Raw genomic sequence first — 20,117 nt, 5'->3', positions numbered from 1 at the left:
AACTCTACAGTGCCCTCCACTCTCAAATTCCTTGCCCCTTTGTCCTATTGTTAATCGTACCTTGCCAGACTCTAACCCTGGCTTTCTCCTACCATTTTCCTCCTTCAAACTGAGGGAAAATACGTTGATTGGGTTCACTACAAATTTATGTTATCTAATCCCACAATCATTTTACTCCACCCTAATCAATTAATTGTCTTATTCTCTGCTGCAGCTGATCCAAATATTCTCAGCTCTCCCGAAGCCTTTCATAGCACCTCTTTCCCCCAAAATTCACTTAGAGATCCTTCTCTCCTCTTCCTCATCTCACATCAGTTAGACACCTCCCACTCTCTTCTTTACTCTGGTCACAGGTGAAGAGGACTGTCTCCTTGCTAAGGTCAACCCTTCTACATGCACATGTGATCCCATTGCCTCCTAACTTCTCCAGCAAGTTGCCATATCATCCCCACTCTTTCTTCTATTATCAGTCTCTCCCTATCTACTACCTTTAACCCTGACACCTAAAAATACACCCATATCTCCTCTATCCTTAAAAAACTTTCATTTGCTCCTACCATCCCCACTGCTTATCATCCTATATCTCCCTTTCCCTTCTCTTTGAAAAAATCATCTATTCTTTGTGCTTTCACTTCATCTCCTCCCATCTTTTCTAAATTGTCTGCAATCTGGCTTCCTATGAATCAATCTGGCTGCCTTTTCTAAAGTTACTATTGATTTCTAAAATGCCAAACCTAATGGCCTTCTCTCAACTGTCATTCTTCTTGAACTCTCTGCAATGTTCAACACTGTTGATCACACCCCTGCTCCTTAATATTTTCTCCTCTAGGTTTTTGTGAAACTGTTTTCTTTGGCTCCTCCTCCAATCCGTCCTACTACTCCTTCTTAGTCTCTTTTGGTGCATCTTCGTCCATGACATACTCACTAACTTTGGGTGGCTCCCAATGCCATGTCTCAGGGTCATTTTTCTTCTGTTTTCATATTATTTCATTTGGTGGCCGTATCACCTTCCATGGATTCAATTATCATCTCTATGCAGGTGATTCCCAGATATGTATGTATACACATAAAAATGTGTATGTAAATATGTATATACACATATACATACAACATATCCAAAACAAAATTCATTGTCTTTCTCCCCAAACCCTCCCCTCTTCCAAACTTCTTTTCCTGGGTTTAATCTCAGCCTCCCTAACTCTGTGACTCAGGATCATAGGCTCCTAAATCACGAATTGAAAGGAACCACAGACACCACCTAATATAACCCCCCTCATTTTACAATTAAGGGAATTGAGTCTAGAAAGGTTAAGTGACTCTCTCAAAGTCACTCATCAAGCAAAGAGTGGAGCCAGGATTTGAACGTAGGTCCTCTGACTCCTAATCCAGCAGTCTTTTCACTGTATGATGCTACCTATTCTAAATATGCTAACAAGACCACCCTTGGAAGTGTCTTGATATAGTATCGACATTGTCTTTTCATTTAAGATTAAGTCCTTTTGATGGTCTTTAGTGTTTAAGAACAAGATAGCAACTGAAACATCTACCTTTTCTGGGCCAATGAGCCCAGGTATCCTTTATCCCAACACCTGGTCCCAAGTTCTATTATCTGTAGTGTCCCACTTACCCCCACCTTTTGGGTGCCTTCTAATGCCTACCTGCAACTCTGTAAAACCCCTCTCCCCCTTAAATTACCAAGCAATTTACCAAGTACAAGGACTCAAGGAAGCATGGTCTATGAGGTTTAAATTTTTTTTTCCAATGAAAAAAAATTCACCTTTTCTCCCTCCCATCAATCGTCCATTGGAAAGGAAAAGAAAACCATTGAGACAAATATACATAGTTAGGCAAAACAAAATTTTGCATTAGCTATGATGTCCAAAATATGTCTCAATCTGTACTCTGAATCAATTACCTCTGTCAGGAGGTAGGTAGCATGTTTCATCATGAATCCTCTGGAATCATAGTTGGTCATTGGGTTGATCAAATTTCTTAAATTTTTCAAAGTTGTTTGTCTTCACAATACTGTTATTGTATAAATTATTTTACTGGTTATCAATTTACTATCAGTTCATAAATGTTTTCACAGGTTTCTCTGAAGCTGACTCCTTGCATCATTTCTTATGTCACAATATTCTATTACATGAAGAAACCATAATTTGTTTAGGTGTTTCCCAACCTTGCATATCTCTTAGTTTTTAGTTCTTTGCCACAACAAAAAGAGAGCTGTTGTAAATATTTTTGTATATATCAGTTCTTTTCCTCTTTCTTTTATATCTTTATTGTATAGGCCTAGTAGTGGTATCATTGGGTCAAAGGGTATTCACGATTTAGTAATTTGGGAGGCATAGCTCCCATTTGCTTTCCACAATGGCTGGACCAATTCACAGCTCTGCTAATTGTACCTTAATGTACAATTAATGTACCTATTTTCCCACAGCCCCTCTGGCATCTGTCATTCCTCTTTTATTGTCAACTTTGCCAATCTGATGGGCGTGAGGTAGGTCTTTAGAACTACTTTAATTTTCATTTCTCTAAAATTATGTGATATGAGACATTTTTTCATACGGTTATTGATAGTTTGGATCCCTTCCTCTGAAATTGCCTGTTCATATTCTTTATTCTTATAAATTTGAATCAGTTTTCTATATATCTTAAAAATGAGTCCTTTCACAGAAACTTGCTGCAAAAATTTTTTTTCCAAGTTAATTGCTTTTCTTCTAGTTTTAGATGCATTGGTTTTATTTGTGCAAAAAAAAGTTTTAATCTTATGTAACCAAAATTGTCTATTTTACCTTCTGTGATACTGTCTCATAAACTCTTATCTATATATCTGGCAAGTAATTTCTTCCTTCTTCCTCTAATGTATAATGTCATCTTTCATATTTCAGTCATGTGCCCATTTAGAGCTTAGCTTGGTATATGGTATGAGACTCTGACTGAGACTTGGTTTCTGTCACACTGCTTTTCAGTTTTCCCAAAAGTTTTTGTTTAATAATGATTTCTTACCCCAATAGGATCTTCGAGTTTATCAAACATTAGGCTACAATGCTATTTTTTTCTTTTGCATATCGTTTACCTAATCTGTTTCATTGTGATCTATAAGACTATAAACCCATGATCTATGAAATTGATTCAGGATAAATGGACCCAGTTAATTTTTTTAATAATTTTAAATAGTTTTTTTTATATCACTTACATTCCCTACTGTTTGTCTACCCCTACCCTTTCCCAAAGAGTCTTTCATTATAACAAAGGGTAACCTATTTCCCAATGAAGCTGAAGAAGGTTAAGAGCAGCCCTGCTCTGCATGCTGCCCATGAAATGTGAAACCATATTGGTGAAGAGAGTATTGACACAATCCTGCATGACTGCATGGGGGTGGAGTTGGTACAAGAACTTTGAAGAAGAGAAACATTTTTCATTCCTGCTCTGTGAGAGGACAAACATAGTTCCAAACTCTCTTGAGCACCATGGAGGCAGAGAGAGAAAAAGTCAGAGACAGAGAGAGATAAACAGACAGAGAGTAAAAAGCAAACATGTGGGAGAGATTGACTCCTCAAAATGTCCCTAATATCCAGCTTACTTCTCTAGATACTTTAGGAAACTTCCTCTTGGATGGATCAAGACCTCTCTCTTGGCTGAATGAGACCTCATCTCACTTTGATCTAAAGAGCTCGTTCACTCTTCAGTATTTTCTTAGTCAGTCTAGTTTGTAGAACTCCTCTAATTTCTGTTTGATACCTTTTTTTCATTAACAAGCTTACTCACTATTCACCATTTGTGATAGATTGTTTTGTGTGTGTAACTAGCATTTGGTGGGAAGGAGTCAAGCCTGTGGTTATAAGTTCGGGTTACCCTCACCCTTTACTGGATAGCAACCAGGAAAGCTAGAGGCTTTTGGATCTCAAAAATCTAAAAATTGTGCCTTTAGAACAGCCTCCCCCACTGAAAGCAGGAATTACAGTCTCCTACTTGGAGAGTATTGGACAAATTTCCAGTGATATCTATCCATTCTTCTATCAAGTATTGACTAAAGAAATTTAAATGTCAGCCAGACTCAGCCAGTCTCTAACCTGTGGATGGCCAAAGCCAAACCAAGCAATCTAGAGACAGGTGAGTCAGGAATCAAACCGAAGTTTAATTTCAAAGTGAGGAAAACAGCTTACAAGTAAAGTCCACCTTCCTAAGAAATGGGGTTTGTCCACTTATGGTAGGGTTTTTAAGTGTAAAAACTACAAATGGCTGGACTACAACACAAGCATTCTTAGGTCCTGTGTGAACAGTCTCTAAGTGTAGGGTTATTGAGCTTTGTGATCACTCAGTGGGGCACAGAACCAACATTAGGATGGTGGGAACTAGAGCAAGGCACCTGGTTTGGTTCACTCGGCAGTTATAAGTATGGGGATTGTTAGCATATCAGGGGATCTGATCGATCACTTTTGGTTGCAGCTTGTTAGCTGTGATCTCAGTTGTCAGGTTAGGGTCCCTGGAAAGTAGGGAAGAAGCTCCAACAAATCTAAATAGTCAGTATAATCATCATACATATCCTATCAATTAATATGAAAATCATAAATCCTATGACAACAGTATCATTTAGATAACCCATGCAAACATACATAAGCTGTGTGGGCAGCACATACCTGACAAAGAAGCTCAATGTTACATGCAGAATTTCATGCCAATGTACCACACTTCTACAGAGCAATAGGGGAAGGTGTCTTCTCATATGTCTCATTTAAGGCCAAGCTTGGTCATTATAATTTTTACACTATTCAGTTTCCACTGTTTTGCTGTTCTTTCCATTTACACTGTTGTAGTTATTGTGTATATAGTATTCCTGGTTCTGTTTATGGTTCTCTGCATCAGTTTACATAAGTCTTCCTATGCTTCTTGGTATTCATCATGTTCATAATTTCTTACAGCAAAGTAACATTCCAGTACATACATGTATCACAAATTGTTTAACCACTTCCCTCTTGATGGGTATCTACTTTGTTTCCAATTCTTTGCTACTACAAAAAGCAGAAGTCCTAAAGAGGAAATCAAATCATCTCATCTAAACCATCTCTCTCCCAACCCCTAGCATAGTACTCTGCACACAGTAGATGTTAAATAAATTAAAATGAATAGGAGTGAGGTTCCCAGGCAGGGTTTGGAAATCTAATGGAACTTGGAGTGTTGCACATTTAGCAAACAGATAATCAGAGGTGGCAGGGGGTGGGGTACATGCATATAAGACATGTATACATACATAAATACATACATACAAGAAAAATTAGGCAGGCAGCAAAGGTTCAAGTTTGCGGGCAGATAGATGGCTCAGTGAATAGAGCACCAGGCTTGGAGTCAGGAAGACCTGAATTCAAATCCAGCCTCAGACCTCACTAACTGTGTTCCCTGAGCAAGTCACTTAACTTGTTTGCCTCAGTTCTGTCATCTGTAAAACGAGCTAGAGAAAGAAACGGCAAACCACTCTGCCAAGAAAATCCCAAATGGGGTCACGAAGGGTCTGACACAACTGAAACAACTCAGTAACAACAAGGCTCAAGTTCACAGACTGAGATAGAGTAAAACTATGGAAACAGGGGTAGGAAAAACTGACATTAATAACAGGTGTCTTCTAGACATTCTCATTGATCCTTATAAAAGCCTTGTAACTAGGTATTATAGCTGTTACAACCATTTTAAAAGTAAGGAAGAAACTAAACTTAGGAGAAGAATCACAACATTTCAGAGTTGGGAGGGACTTTAATAGCCTTCCAATACAACCTCTACCTGAAAAAGAATTCATTCTACAATATAGACAACAAGGGGTCAGTGAGCCTTTGCTTGAAGCCCTATAATGAGAGGGAATATGAGACCATGACCAAGGAAGAGCAATGGTTCTGTAGTCAAAGGACATGTGTTCATATCCCACCTCTGATTCTGCCTATGGGACCTTAGGCAGGTCACTAAATCTCCTTGGTTTCCTCATCTAAATTTGTGTTCCTGTGGCCTCCTCTCCAAAGCAGCCCATTCCCCTCTTGTATAGATCTAATATTTGGAAAGTTTTTCTTTGACTAAAGATGCCTCTTTGCAACTTCTACCCCATTGCTCCTGGTTCTTTGGAGACGTAACAGAACAAATCTAATGTCTTTTCTACATGACTGCCCTTCATACAGTTATCTTCATGGCTCATCTATCCCCTAAGACTTCTGTTCAAGATCAAACAGCCTCAGTTTCTTCAACTGATAATTGTATGACATAGACTGGAGACCTCTCTCCATACTGGTTGTCCTCCTTTGGACTCTCTCTAGTTTATCAATGTCTTTTCTAAACTATGGCACTGCAAACTGAATGCTACGCCAATTGAGGTCTGAGTAGGGTAGAGGACAGTAGGATTCTCATTGCCTTATTTCTGGAAGTAATGCCTATCTTAATGTAGCCCAATGTTATGTTAGCTTTTTTTGGCTGCTGTATTATACCATCAACTAACGCTGAGTTTGCTGTACACCAAGACTCCAAGATCTTTTTCAAATTACTACATGTTTAGCACTGTGTCTGGCACATACTAAGTTCACAACAAGTGCTTGTTAATTTGGTTTGTTGACTTGATTTGCTGTCCAACTATGTTGTTATTATTATTATTGCTCAGTTGTTTAGTCTGACTCTTCATCAATCATACCACGAGATTTTCTTGGCAAAAGTACTGGAGTGGCTTATCGTTTCTTTCTCCAGTGGGTTAAGGCAAACAGAAGTTAAGTGACTTGTCCACAGTCACGCAGCTTATAAGTGTCTGAGGCTGGATTTGAACTCAGGTTTTCCTGACTCATGCTTCAGCCTATATAGTACTGGTAAATTCAAAAATTTTAAACCAGATGTGACACTTTGCAGTTATTGCTATTATATTTAATCTCTTTAGATTCAACCCAGTACTCTAGTTTCTCAAGATCTTTTTAGATTGAGGCCATGTCTTCTAGTGCCCAGGTTTGTGTCATCTGAACATCTGATAAACATGCCAGCTATGTTTTTATCCAAGTCACTGATTTTTAAAAAAGAGATAAATAGCATAGGAAGAAGCATGGGTCTCTGAGAACATTCCCCTAGAACCTCCTTACAAAATGACAGTCATTAATAACAATTCTTTGGGTCTCCCAATCATCCAGTTTCAAGTTTATCTAATTATCCTATTTCCCAGTCTACACTTCTCTCTCATTTCTACAAAAAGACCAGGGGAGATTTTATTAAATGGTTTACTAAAATGTGAGTAAGCTCCATGTAGAGCATCTCCCAATCTATTAGTTTAATAACTGTCAAAAAAAAAAGAAAAGAAAAAAGAAATGAACTAAGTCTGGCATGACTTACTTTTTTTTTTTGGCTGTCTTTGGTTAGATCTTTTTCTTTTTTAATTAATTTACTTTTAGTTTACAGCATTCACGTCCAAAAGATTTTGAGTTTTAAATTTTCTCCCCCTCCCACTTCTTCCCCTCACCCCAGATGGCATACAATCTGATATAAGCCCTACATATACATTCATGTTAAGCATATTTTCCCATTACTCATAACGTAAAGAACAATTAGAACTAATGGGAGGAACCATGAGAATGAAGCAACACAACAAAGGAAAAGGAGAGTAAATAGCATGCTTCCATCTGCATTTAGACTCCATATTTCTTTTTCTGAGTGTGGATAGCAATTTTTATCATGAGTCTTTTGAAGTTGTCTTAGATTCTTGCATTGCTACGAAGAGCCAAGTCTATCAAAGTCAGCCATCCCATAATATGGCTGTTACTGTGTACAATCTTCTCCTGGTGCTGCTCATTTCACTCAGCATGAGTCCATACAAGTCTTTCTAGTTTTTTCTGAAGTCTGCCTCCTCATCATTTCTTACAGCACAATAGTATTCCATTATATTCATATACCACAACTTGTTCTGCCATTCCCCAACTGATGTGCATACCCTCAATTTCCAGTGCTTTCCCCACCACAAAAAGAGCTGCTATAAATATTTTTGTACAGGTGGGTCCTTTTCCCATTTTTATGATCTCTTTGGGATACAACCCTAGAAGTGCTATTGCTGGGTCAAAGGGTATGTACAAAATAAAGTCAAAATGGGTTCATGATTTAGATATAAAGGCTGATACTATAAGCAAACTGGGAGAGCAAGGAATAGTTTACCTATCAGATCTATGGAGAACAGAAGAATTCATGACCAAACAGGAGGCAGAGAACATTATGAAATGCAAAATGGATCATTTTGATTACATTAAATTGAAAAGTTTTTGCACAAAGCCAATGCAACTAAGATTAGAAGGAAGGTAGAAAATTGGGAAAGAATTTTTACAACCAGTCTCTCTGACAAGGGCCTCATTTCTAAAATATATAGAGAATTAAGTCAAATTTATAAGAACACAAGCCATTTCCCAATTGATAAATGGTCAAAGGATATGAACAGACAGGTCTCAGATGAAGAAATTAAAGCCATCTATAGTCATATGAAAAAATGTTCTAAGTCACTATTGATAAGAGAAATGCAAATCAAAACAGCTCTGACGTACCACATCATACCTATCAGATTGGCCAACATGATAAAACAGGAAAATGATAAATGTTGGAGAAGATGTGGGAAAATTAGAACACTAATGCATTGTTGGTGGAGTTGTGAAATGATCCAGATATTTTGGAGAGCAATTTGGAACTATGCCCAAAGGGCTATAAAAATGTGCATACCCTTTGACCCAGCAATAGCATTTCTAGGGCTATATCCCAAAGAGATCATACAAATGGGAAAAGGACTCACATGTACAAAAATATTTATAGCAGCTCTTTTTGTGGTGGCAAAGAATTGGAAATTGAGAGGATGCCCATCAATTGGGGAATGGCTGAGCAAGTTGTGGTATATGAATGTAATGGAATACTATTGTGCTATAAGAAAGATGAACAGGCTGACTTCACAAAAACCTGGAAAGACTTGCATGATCTGAGGAAGAGTGAAGTGAGCAGAGCCAAGAGAACATTGTACACAATAACAGCCATGTTGTGTGATGACTAATATTGATAAACTTAAACCTTTCCAGCAATACAAGGATCTAAGACATCTCCAGAGGCCTCATGATAGAAAATGCTATCCACATCCAAAGAAAGAACTATGGAAGTTGAATTGCTATTTTTTTTCTCTTCTGCTGAGTTTTGTTTCCTCTTTCTGATAGTTCCTCCTATTGGTTTTAATTTTTACTGACAACATCACTAATGTAAAAATATGTTTAATAGGAACGTAAATGTATAGCCTGTATCAGATTGTGCTCAGTCTTGGGGAAGGTGGTGGGGAGGAAGGGGGAGAAAAATTTTAAATTCAAAAGCATATGGAAGTGATTATTGATAAATCAAAATAAATTAATTTAAAAAGGAAACATTTAAAAAAAAGAATACCTTCTAGAACTCTGTCAAGAAGTGAAGTCAAACTCACTTGCCTATAGTTTGCAAACTCTATTTCCTTCGCCCTTTTAAAAAATCTGAACACCTTTTCCCCTTTTTCAGACCTGTGGCTCTTCTGTACTCAATGTTCTTTCAAATGTCACAACACTAGGGCTTATCATTCTAATCTACCATTTCTTTCAGAACCTGATGGTGCAGTTCACCTAGGCCAAATCATTGTGAAGACAGCTAGGTGTTCTCTTACAACCTCCACATTGAAGTAAGGTAAAAACTCACTATTAGCCATTTTTAAAAAGTCCTTTCCAATCAAAAGGTCATTCTCCTTACCAGAGAAAAAGTAAGAAAAAAAAATTGAGCAGTGATACCTTCTCTGCTGTAAGTTATCAGTAGACCATCCAACCTAAGTATTACTCCTACCCTTTATTTGATCTGTCTCTTTCTTCCCTATACAGCTACCTTATTATAACCCCCCTTTTTGTTGTCCTTAGGTTTCCTTGACAGATGTGGCTCATTCTGAGTTGTTATACCCTGACAATATTCTTATAGCACTATGCCATCCTCCATTTCCTGTATAGAAGTGTATGCATCCTCTACTACTTGTACTTGCTCCCATTTTCCTTTTTTTCCCCCTTTTTTTGGGGAGGGGCTAGGCAATGGGGTTAAGTGACTTGCCCGGGGTCACACAGCTAGTAAGTGTTACGTGTCTGAGGCCGCATTTAAACTCAGGTCCTCCTGAATCCAGGGCCAGTGCTCTATCCACTGTAGCACCTAGCTGCCCCCTTGCTCCTATTTTCTATCCATATTTTTTCAATTTCTATTTTGCCCTCTGGTTCTAAAATATCAGCGCAGTTTTCCTTGATAATTTCTTGAAAGATGATGTCTAGGCTCTTTTTTTCATCATGGCTTTCAGATAGTCCAATAATTTTTAAATTATCTCTCCTGGATCTACTTTTCAGGTCAGTTGTTTTTCCAATGAGATATTTCACATTGTTTTTTCTATTTTTCATTCTTTTGGTTTTGTTTTACAGTATCTTGATTTCTCATAAAGTCACTAGCTTCCATTTGCTCCATTCTAATTTTTAAGGAAGTATTTTCTTCCATGAGCTTTTAGACTTCCTTTTCCATTTGGCCAATTCTGTTTTTTAAGTCATTCTTCTCATTGGCTTTTTGGACCTCTTTTGCCATTTGGGTTAGGCTATTTTTTAAGGTGTTATTTTCTTCAGTATTTTTTAGGGTCCCTTTTAGAAAGCTGTTGACTTGTTTTTCATGGTTTTCTTGCATCACTCTCATTTCTCTTCCCAGTTTTTTCCTCTACTTCTCTTACTTGCTTCTCAAAATCCTTTTTAAGCTCTTCCATGGCCTGGGACTGATTCCTATTTTTCTTGGAGGCTTTGGATGTAGGCACTTTGACTTTGTTGTCTTCTTCTGGTTGTATGTTTTGATCTTCTTTGTCACCAAAGAAAGATTCTATGGTCTGACTTTTTTTTTTTTGCACAGTTTGCTCATAATCCCAGCCAATTACTTGAGTTATAAACTCTTTGTTAAAGTAGGGGTCTGCTTCCAGTGTGGAGAATGTACTGTTCCAAGCTTCAGGGGTTTTGTGCAGCTTTTCAGAGATACTTCTAGGGACCTGTAAATTTTCAGTTCTTCCAAGGTGGTATCATCAAGGGCAAGGTGTTTACTCCTTTCCTGGCCTGTGCTCTGGGCTATGAATGACCATAAACACTCTTTTCTGCCTTGGAACTATGAGGAGGATTCTCTCTGTACCACTACCACAAGCTCCACCACACCAGCACTCCTTCTTGCCACAGGATCTCCACCCAGACCTGTCACCCAGATCCAAGCATGGGCAAAGCAAGAGAATCCTGCCTCAGCACCAGCAAAGAGACCCCTGCAATTCATTCCCCCTCTGTCTGTGGGCGAAGAGCTCTCGCAGCCGCTGCCCTGGGATTGCCAAGGTCAGACAGACCTTTCCTACAGACCTTCTAAGTTGTCTTCGGTGTTTGTGAGTTGAGAAGTCTGAAAACCACCACAGCTGCCTGTGATTCAGTCATCTGAGGCCTGATCCAGGTTTTATGAGGCCTGTTTTGCCTGTGTGCCCATGCCAAACTGTATTCCTCTTCCAGCCCAGCATGATAGATCTTTCCAATCAACCATCCAAGTTGTCTTAGGCTGGAAATTTGTTTCACTCTTGTCTTTTTGTGGGTTCTGCTGCTTTAGAATTTGTTTACAGCCATTTTTACAGGTATTTGGAGGAGTTTGGGGAGAGCTTAAGCAAGTCACTGCTTTTACTCTGCCATCTTGGCTCCACCCATCTGAACAACTCCTCTATCCATATATTTCAAAAAAGCTAAGTTGATTTGGTAAGTGCCCATACACTCATATTTGCTTCTTTAGTCAGCTTCTTATCACAATGTTTTGTCAATGAAAAAATTATTGATAGAATAGCAACCAGGGGAATTGGGAAAAGACCAATGGAGGTAGTGGAACTTGAGTTAAGTCTTGGAGGGAACTAAAGAATCACCAAAATGGTGAGCAATGAGAATGTTCCAGGCATGGGGAATAGATTGTGCAAATGCCCAGAGATAGGAGATGCAGTATTATGTAAGGGGAACAGAAGGTACCCCTTGCACAACATGCCTGACTGGAGCACCAAATAATAATTAACCTGGAAAGATACATTAGACCCAGATTGTAAAGGGCTTTAAATGACAAAGAAGAGAGTTTGTAATTTATTAATTTTTTTTTTGGTGCTTCTGCTCTCTAGACTTTTGACATATCTCAGGTTTGCCTTCTGCATCTCTAAATCTTATTTACTTTTTTCTTTTCACATTGAAATCCCATTTGTTTGTTCATTTAAGGAGCTCTCTGGGATATCAGGGACAAGACCCTTCACCCTTCCTTATGACAAGGAGGACAGCCTGCACCTACTGAAAAGAGAGCAGTCATTTGGACTCAGCAGAAATAGCAACATCTCAAATGCAATGCAAGTCACTGCAAAAATTTCCCTGTTCTTTTTGAGTAAGATCATCAATCCTTCTCTGTCTAGCAAGCATATGACTCCCCTAATTAGCCCCTTTTAACATCTTGACAGCCTCTCTGGAAGCTCCTAACTACTTAACAGTCACACCCACTTCTTTCCCTTTATTTCGTTTAAACTCTTACCTCTTCTTACCAATCTCTTTGATTTCCCTTTTCTTACTTACCTTGCCAACCATCTTTTCTCCTTGAACTTTTCTTAACCTCCTTAAAACAGAATCTTTCTCTTCAAGCTCCCCTAAAGTTCTCCTCCCCAAAGTCAGTCTCTGTCCTTCTTCATAATTTTTCTTCTTCTTAGTCAGACCTTCTGTCCCTTCTGCCAGACAGCTTTCTCCTATGGATACCAGAATAGAAAAGTGATTTACCCATAATTTCACAGATAAAAAAAAAGATTCAAAAACTAGTGCTTTTTTTATTGTTTTAAAATATTTTTGTGGGTTTTTTATTCTACACTTAACAAACACACAAAAAGGGAGCATTTCTATTACAAATTAGAACAGATGACTATACATGAAATTGTATGTCTTAATTTTTTGAAAGTATATAATAAATTCAACTTAATATTTTCAAAATTGTTTTGCTTGTCCGTTTCCTTCTGAACTTTTTTTGTTCTCTTCCATGAATTTTCTTTTAAATGTTTTAATAACCCTCTTCTCTGTCTTTCTCTCTGTCTCTGTCTCTGTCTCTCCACCCTCTCCCCACCCAACCCTTACAACAGAGAAGGCTTTTTCCTGGTCTCCTTCATCCACCTCCCAGTTCTCCACCCATCCCCCCACTTAGTACAAACTGAATCCAAGGCTTTTCCCGCCATACCATGTTAAATATCTGGGACACCTGTCAAATACCTTCCTCCAGCTGGTTCTACTGGCTCATTCTTGCATGGTCAATATATTTTTTTGTAGGAACTAGGACATTAAAGATTGCTAAAAATAAGATAATTTTTCTGAGGTAGGGAAAAATACTTTCCTAATATATCTGCCCTTTGTATCATGGGAGCAAAGGTTTGCTCTAAAGGCTTGAATTATCTTCCAAACTATTGCTTCCTTTACAAAATATGTTTAAGATACAGAATAAAACTCCAGATCATAGCTGCTGTGCATTAGGGACCCAGCGTGAAGGTATTGCTCATCCCTACAATTTAGAGACAAGAAAACTAGAATTCAGTTATAGAAAATATTGGCAAAAGATTGGGAAATGGGAAAACATAAATAGGTTTTCTATTATAAAAAGGAAAAAAAGAGAGAATTAATTGGCTACATGAGGTGAACTAGAGGCTCCCTAGTTCCTTGAAGGCTACTAGAAAAGTTTCATGATCTTGGGTCAAAATCCACCAACTTTCTAACCTGTATTTTCCTGAAATCACAGGAGAAGCCACCATGCAGGTGTGCATATGTATATATGTATATGTATGTGTATATAGATATCTATCTATATCTTTCCCTGATATATTTTTTGCACAAGCTAGGTTTCTGTTTCCTTTGTACAACATTGCATGTCCTATCTTCGTCCCTTTGTAGAAGCTATCTCCCATGTCTGAAATATTCTCCACTGCTCCCCGCCATTTCTGGGATCCCCTAATTTCATAGATAGATAGATGATTTCTGACCAAGCCAGGGATGATTTTTCCTGAGGGACAACCCTATTCTGCACAAAGGAAAACAACTCCTGATTGGCTAAAAGAATATTGAACAAAAGACATGGGCAGAGATGGGTCAAAAGAGGCAAGGCGTAAACTTTTGAATGACAAACATGAGCCTAAAGAGTCACAGATATGTTGAAGAATCCAATTTGCTATCATGTCCCTTGACTTCCAGTGCTTATAATCCTAGAGAATGCTGAGGGTGGGCTCTCCTTTCTTCCTTCTTTCCTTGGTTAAGCTAAAGTGTATTTTCTCTCTCCCAGCCAACAATTTACTTTAACTGTTATGAATTCTGTGGTCTATTTAATCTATATAACTTTCCCAACTTCTGTTTACTGCTGTGCTTGGATAAATGGATTTACTTGCTATTCACTATTCATGATGGTCTTTTGTGTAGCCAGGTGGTGGGTAGCAAAGCTGGAGTTATCAAGTTAACTATTACCCTTCTCTTGAGAGTAATCAGGAAAAGTGGTAATTATCCTGCCCAACTAAAGTATTATACATATTTGAAGTAGAGAAATATAATTCTTTTATCCATTTTCCCTCTTGGAGATAGGTGAGAGAAGGAGCAAGCACCCAGCCAAAGCCTTCCTCCTATTCCTTTCAAAGGTTGAAATCACAGTCTTCCTTGGAGAGGTATGGGACAGATCCTTGATCAGATATCTATCAATACCACACATAAGCCAGCTGTTTTTATATAACATATTATATCAGCCCCTACAGGTATATTGATTATAGCAGGAAAGAGACAGAAACTGAAAGAATTTATCAAGTGTTTACTTTTTGCCAAGTGCTGTCCTAAGTCCTGGGAATAAAACACAAACAGGTAAGACAGTGCCTACCTTCAAGGAGCTTGCATTCTTTTTTCCCTCAAATCCCAAAAATATTTATTAGAGATTTAGAGAAGACAAGGCCTATATGTAGCATCCACATGGCATTGGAAAGATATTGATATAAGTATGGGTTATATTAATATAACAAGAATACTACCATTTTGCTGGAAACCTATATAGCTCTTATCACATCAGCATTGCAAAGCTCTTGTGGGATTGGAAGGATACTGCTTATATGGCATTATAAAGGTGAGTGCTCTCATATTTGGACATATTTGGTCCTTTGGATGGTCCTCAGATAGGATTCCTACAAAGCCACCTAAAGACAGACTTCAATATGATTGTCTCTAGGGGGTACAATCTGCTGTAGACTTAATGAGTTTTGAGACCAGGGGTCACCTCAGCCTGATTGACTTTTCCAGACCATTATGGCATAAATACATTCATTCATTCATTCAACAAACATTTACTAAATTCTGAGTCTTCCTAGAAATCATTTAACATCCAATTGGTCCTTTCAAACATATTTTATACATTTCTCCACTGTTCACACTGTAATTTTGGAATGTCATAAGTATAGCAGCACTGTGTGATAAGCACTATTTACAGACCTATTATCTATTCAATGTAGTGATAAGGCCAAGTTTTTTTGACTGTCTTAAAAACAAATTAAACTACTGTTAGTCTATCTTCTTGTTTCTGTTGCCCTGTGAATGTCGGATAGGAATCTAGCTACAGAATAGAAAAGTAGTAGAAAAAGAGTTAGAAAAGGCAGGATGAGACTGATCTTAGGTAAAATAGATAGGTGAGTTTGGGTGTAGGGACCAGGATCAACAAATTTGTTTCTGTAGCAGGGGATATGAAGAATTATAACAGTGAGTTGCACATAGGCAACTAATATGGAATGGGTTGTCTTGAAGAGAGGGCTTAGGTAGTCATGATGGCTGTTCTGAAATATTTTAAGCACTGTTACCTACAAGAAGGATTTGACTTATTTCATTTTACCCCAGAGGTAAGATTTAGGAAAGCCAAGTGGACACTGAAAAGCAAATTTACTTGTTACAACAGAAAAGGTTTCCTTCATAATTAGAGCTATAGGAGCTTATATTCTAATGGGGGAAGACCACACATGAAGGGGAGCTAGAAAGCAGGGCAACATAACATGGAAATGCTCAGGAAGTGACATGGAGCCCTGGCTCTGGGCAAAATAAGGCAAAAAGTCGTTTATCAGATCCCAGGGTCCCAGAGGTCAAGTCCAAGTTTCCACCTCCAGAAAACACCCCAACTCTACTCTGACAGTGAGCAGCAGCTCCTTTTATTCCCTAACCACACCTCTGTTGCTATCTCCTACTATGAAGTCTTAAAAAATAGTTTGGATTAATCATCATGGTCATCATAATTATAATAATAATAGCTAACATTCATACAGTGCTTACTATGTGCCAGGCACTGTGCTAAGTGCTTTATAGCTATTTCATTTGATCTTCACAGCAGCCTTGGTAAGTAGGTGCTATTATTATCCCCATTTTATAGATGAGGAAACTGAGGCAAACAGAGATTAAGTGACTTACCCAGGGTCACACATTAGTAAGTGTCTGAGGCCACATTGGAATTCAAGTCTTTCTGACTTCAGGCCCAGAGGTCTATCTACTGTGCCACCTAGCTGCAATATGAGATAAGAGAAATATCACATTAGTGCTCATGTGTGTGTGTGTGTGTGTGTGTGTGTGTGTGTGTGTGTGTGTGTGTGTATAAAGTGGTTCACTCAGGAAGCATCCTGGTATAAAGGAAGACTGTGTAGGACTTGAAGTGGGAGGACTGAGGTTCAAATTCTAACACTGACACTTATTACGTATGTAACCTTGGGCAAGGTTCACCTCTGTGGACTTCCATTCCCTCATATGTATATGGAAATGGCTGGAATAGATGGCTTTTATCATTTCCTCTAGCTCTAAATCTATGATTATATGATCTAGCTCTTTGCATATGTATACCAGTTGTGTAACCTTGGATAAGTCACTTAGCTTCAACTTGGTTTCCTCATCTTCCAAGCACATAATAGGAACTTAATCGATGCTTATTGATTCAAATGATATTGACTTTGTCTCCAACCTTGATTAAGTCCTTGACCTTTAAGAACAGACACCAATTGGAAAGCCTACCAACTTGGGCCCAAGAGCTATCCCAGGCATCTTTTATCCCAACAACTGGTCCAGACCCTACAGTAGTTGGGTGTACAGTTAAGATGAGGATAGTACTGCAATTCCACTACCAACCTCATAAGGTTGTGCGTATAGTGAAAGGGAACACTTTATAATGTCATAAAATGTTCTATAAACGCGAGTTAATCAAATAAATAGATAAAGCAATACCAAATAGGGCAAAGAAAATAGGGAGAAAAGGGTGAGGGATACTTTCATTCTTTATTTGATTATACCAACTCTGCCATGGCCCTCTGCCTTAGTCTATTCTCAGCTCTATTAAGCAGTAAAAAATCTGTGTTTAGATATCACATTAACAATGTTCAGCAAATTTCTAAGTATCACAGTTTCTTGAAACTTCACCCATTTCCTTATTCCATCCCCAAATGGTCAGTCCCCTTTGGCTCATTTTTGGAGTGATATCCTGCTCCAGAAAAGCTTAAAGTGGGTTGTAGCTTCAACCTGACTCTTTCACCTTTAAAGTGGAGTCTGTGGTGATGTTACTCTGTCTGTGTTATTCGGTTGTTTCAGTTGTGTCCGACTCTTCATAATCCCATTTAGGGTTTTCCTGGCAAAGATGTTGGAGTGGTTTGCCATTTCCTTCTCCAGCTCATTTTACAGAAGAGGAAACCTAGGCACACAAGGTTAAGTGACTTGCCCAGGGTCTCATAGCTAGTAAGTGTATGAAGTCAGATTTGAACTCAGGAAAATGAGTCTTTCTGAGGCCCAGCACTCTGTCCACTCACTACACCACCTAGCTGCCACTCTGTCTAAACTATATTTTAATTATACTCTCCTCTAGCTAGCTGAGTAAATGACTTAGCATGACCCAGCATTTGGACTTTGTGAAGGGTTTAGATTATGAGGAAACAGAATGGACAGGCAGCATTAAAAAGATTTCAGGCTATAAACAGTTAAGCCATCTAACATGGCAATGACAAACTGAACATAAGGATTATAAGCTTGGAGTCGGAAGAGACCATAATGGCCATCCAGTCCAATCCCCTCTTTTTATAGATGAGGAAAATGAGGCCCAGGGATATGGAGTGACCTATTTGAGGTCACAAAAATAGCAAGTGTCAAGGCTGGTATTTGAATCAGGGACTTGATCCAAAATCCTCTAACTCCAAATACAGCATCCTTTACACTACACAACACTCTATATACAAAATATTCAGACCAGTGACCTCCAAACTTTTTGATTATGTATCTCTACCACTAAAATTTTTTCAACATTTTCTCTAAATATGTATGTATATATGAATATATATCTATAAATTTATCTATAAGTTGATACATATACACTTATATTAACAATTATATATTTTGTATGATTTATCTAAAAATAGACATTTAAAAAGGATGAAATAAAGATGAAATAATATTTGACCTTGGAGCCAATAAAGAACCATTGCAGTTTACTGAGTAGGAGAGTGGCATATTTAGACTTGTGTTTTAAGAAAAATCATTTTGGCAGCTGTCAAGAAGATAAATTAGAGAAAGAAGAGTCCCAAGGCAGGGAGGCCAATTATGAGGCTGATACTGTACATAATTCCATGAGAAAGGTGATGAAAAGGCCTGAACTACTGAAAAGGAGATGGATGAAAAAGATGTTATAAAGATAGAAACAAATAAGATTTGGCAGCTGATTGGACATATGGAGTAAGGGAGTGTGGGGAGTTCAGGATGACACTGAGCTTATGATCTTTGGTAGTAACCTAATGGAAATAGAGAAAGTTGGAAGATGAGTAGGTTTGGGGTGAGGGAGAAGATGTTGAATGAAATCTGTGACACAGATCATAACCTATTACACATCATAGCTCATCCTGTGTGACTCACTCCATCTCAACCAAAACAAAAATGCTACTGCCTCTTCGTCAACAGCAAGTGCCCTGAAGTGCCCACCAACTGACAGGCACCTTCTAAAGCCAGAAGGTTATCCGGGGACAAGCTGCAGGGAATTTTTGCCTATACAGCTTCTGTGGTTGCCTGGGTAACTGTTAGGTTATAAACACCTTGAGGGGCCAGCTGGACCTCTGGTGCTGCTACAGAAGGCATGCAGTGGAGAGGGTGTGAGGGGGGAATGTGAATTGATAATGAATAATAATAGTTAACACTTCTATAGTGCCTACTATGTGTCAGGCATCATGATAAGCACTATACACACTCAAATACATATATATATTTTAATCCTCACATCATCCCTGAGAGGTAGGTGCTATTATCCCCATTTTATAGATGGGGAAACTGAGGCAGAGGTTAAGTAACTTGTTCAGGGACACAGAGCTAATAAGTGTGTGAGGCCAGATTAGAACTCTGTTCTTATTGGCTCCAGCTGATTTGTGAATGAAGAGGCTGATGTAATTGCATTAGAGACAAGCCAATGGAGAGGGTGGGATAACAATCCATCTTCCCACTTTCTAATTGGTTGATCACATACCCCCTTGGGGTGATGCTATGAGCCTCTAGGAGAGTACAACCCTCTTTAGAGAACACTGATCCAGATTAACACTTTAGCTTTCAGTTTGTCTATCCCTTTGTCAAACTGTTAATAATCCCTAAAATGTCTCACTCTCCTAAAGGACCTCCACGTGAAAAGGCATGCTGGGTAAATATGTAAAATCAATCTACAGTAATTTATTAAACACTTTAAACACAAAAGTTGATAGCATCTGCCCTTCAGGAGCTTAGCATCTACTATAAAAGGAAGAATTTCTCTATAATGTGAAAAATCGCTGCTTAATTCAATGGTTTCACAAATTGTAGCTTTGGTATGTTGGGTTTTCTTCAAGTGGAGAATATTGAATTGCATCATATTGAATATCTCCCCCCACCCCTAGTCAATATTTAATTTTCTCCCCAATAGCCCAGAATGTTAGAGTTGGAAAGGACTTCAGAGATCTTCTAGTCCAGCAAATACCTGAATAAGAGTCCTTTCTAACAAGAAACCCAGTAAGTAGGGGCAGCTAGGTGGCCCTGAAGTCAGGA

The sequence above is a fragment of the Phascolarctos cinereus genome, unplaced genomic scaffold (assembly GCF_003287225.1).
Source record: "Phascolarctos cinereus isolate Bilbo 61053 unplaced genomic scaffold, phaCin_HiC Scaffold_2;HRSCAF=192, whole genome shotgun sequence".
NCBI lineage: Eukaryota > Metazoa > Chordata > Mammalia > Diprotodontia > Phascolarctidae > Phascolarctos > Phascolarctos cinereus.
Note: the sequence above shows the minus strand (reverse complement) of the source record.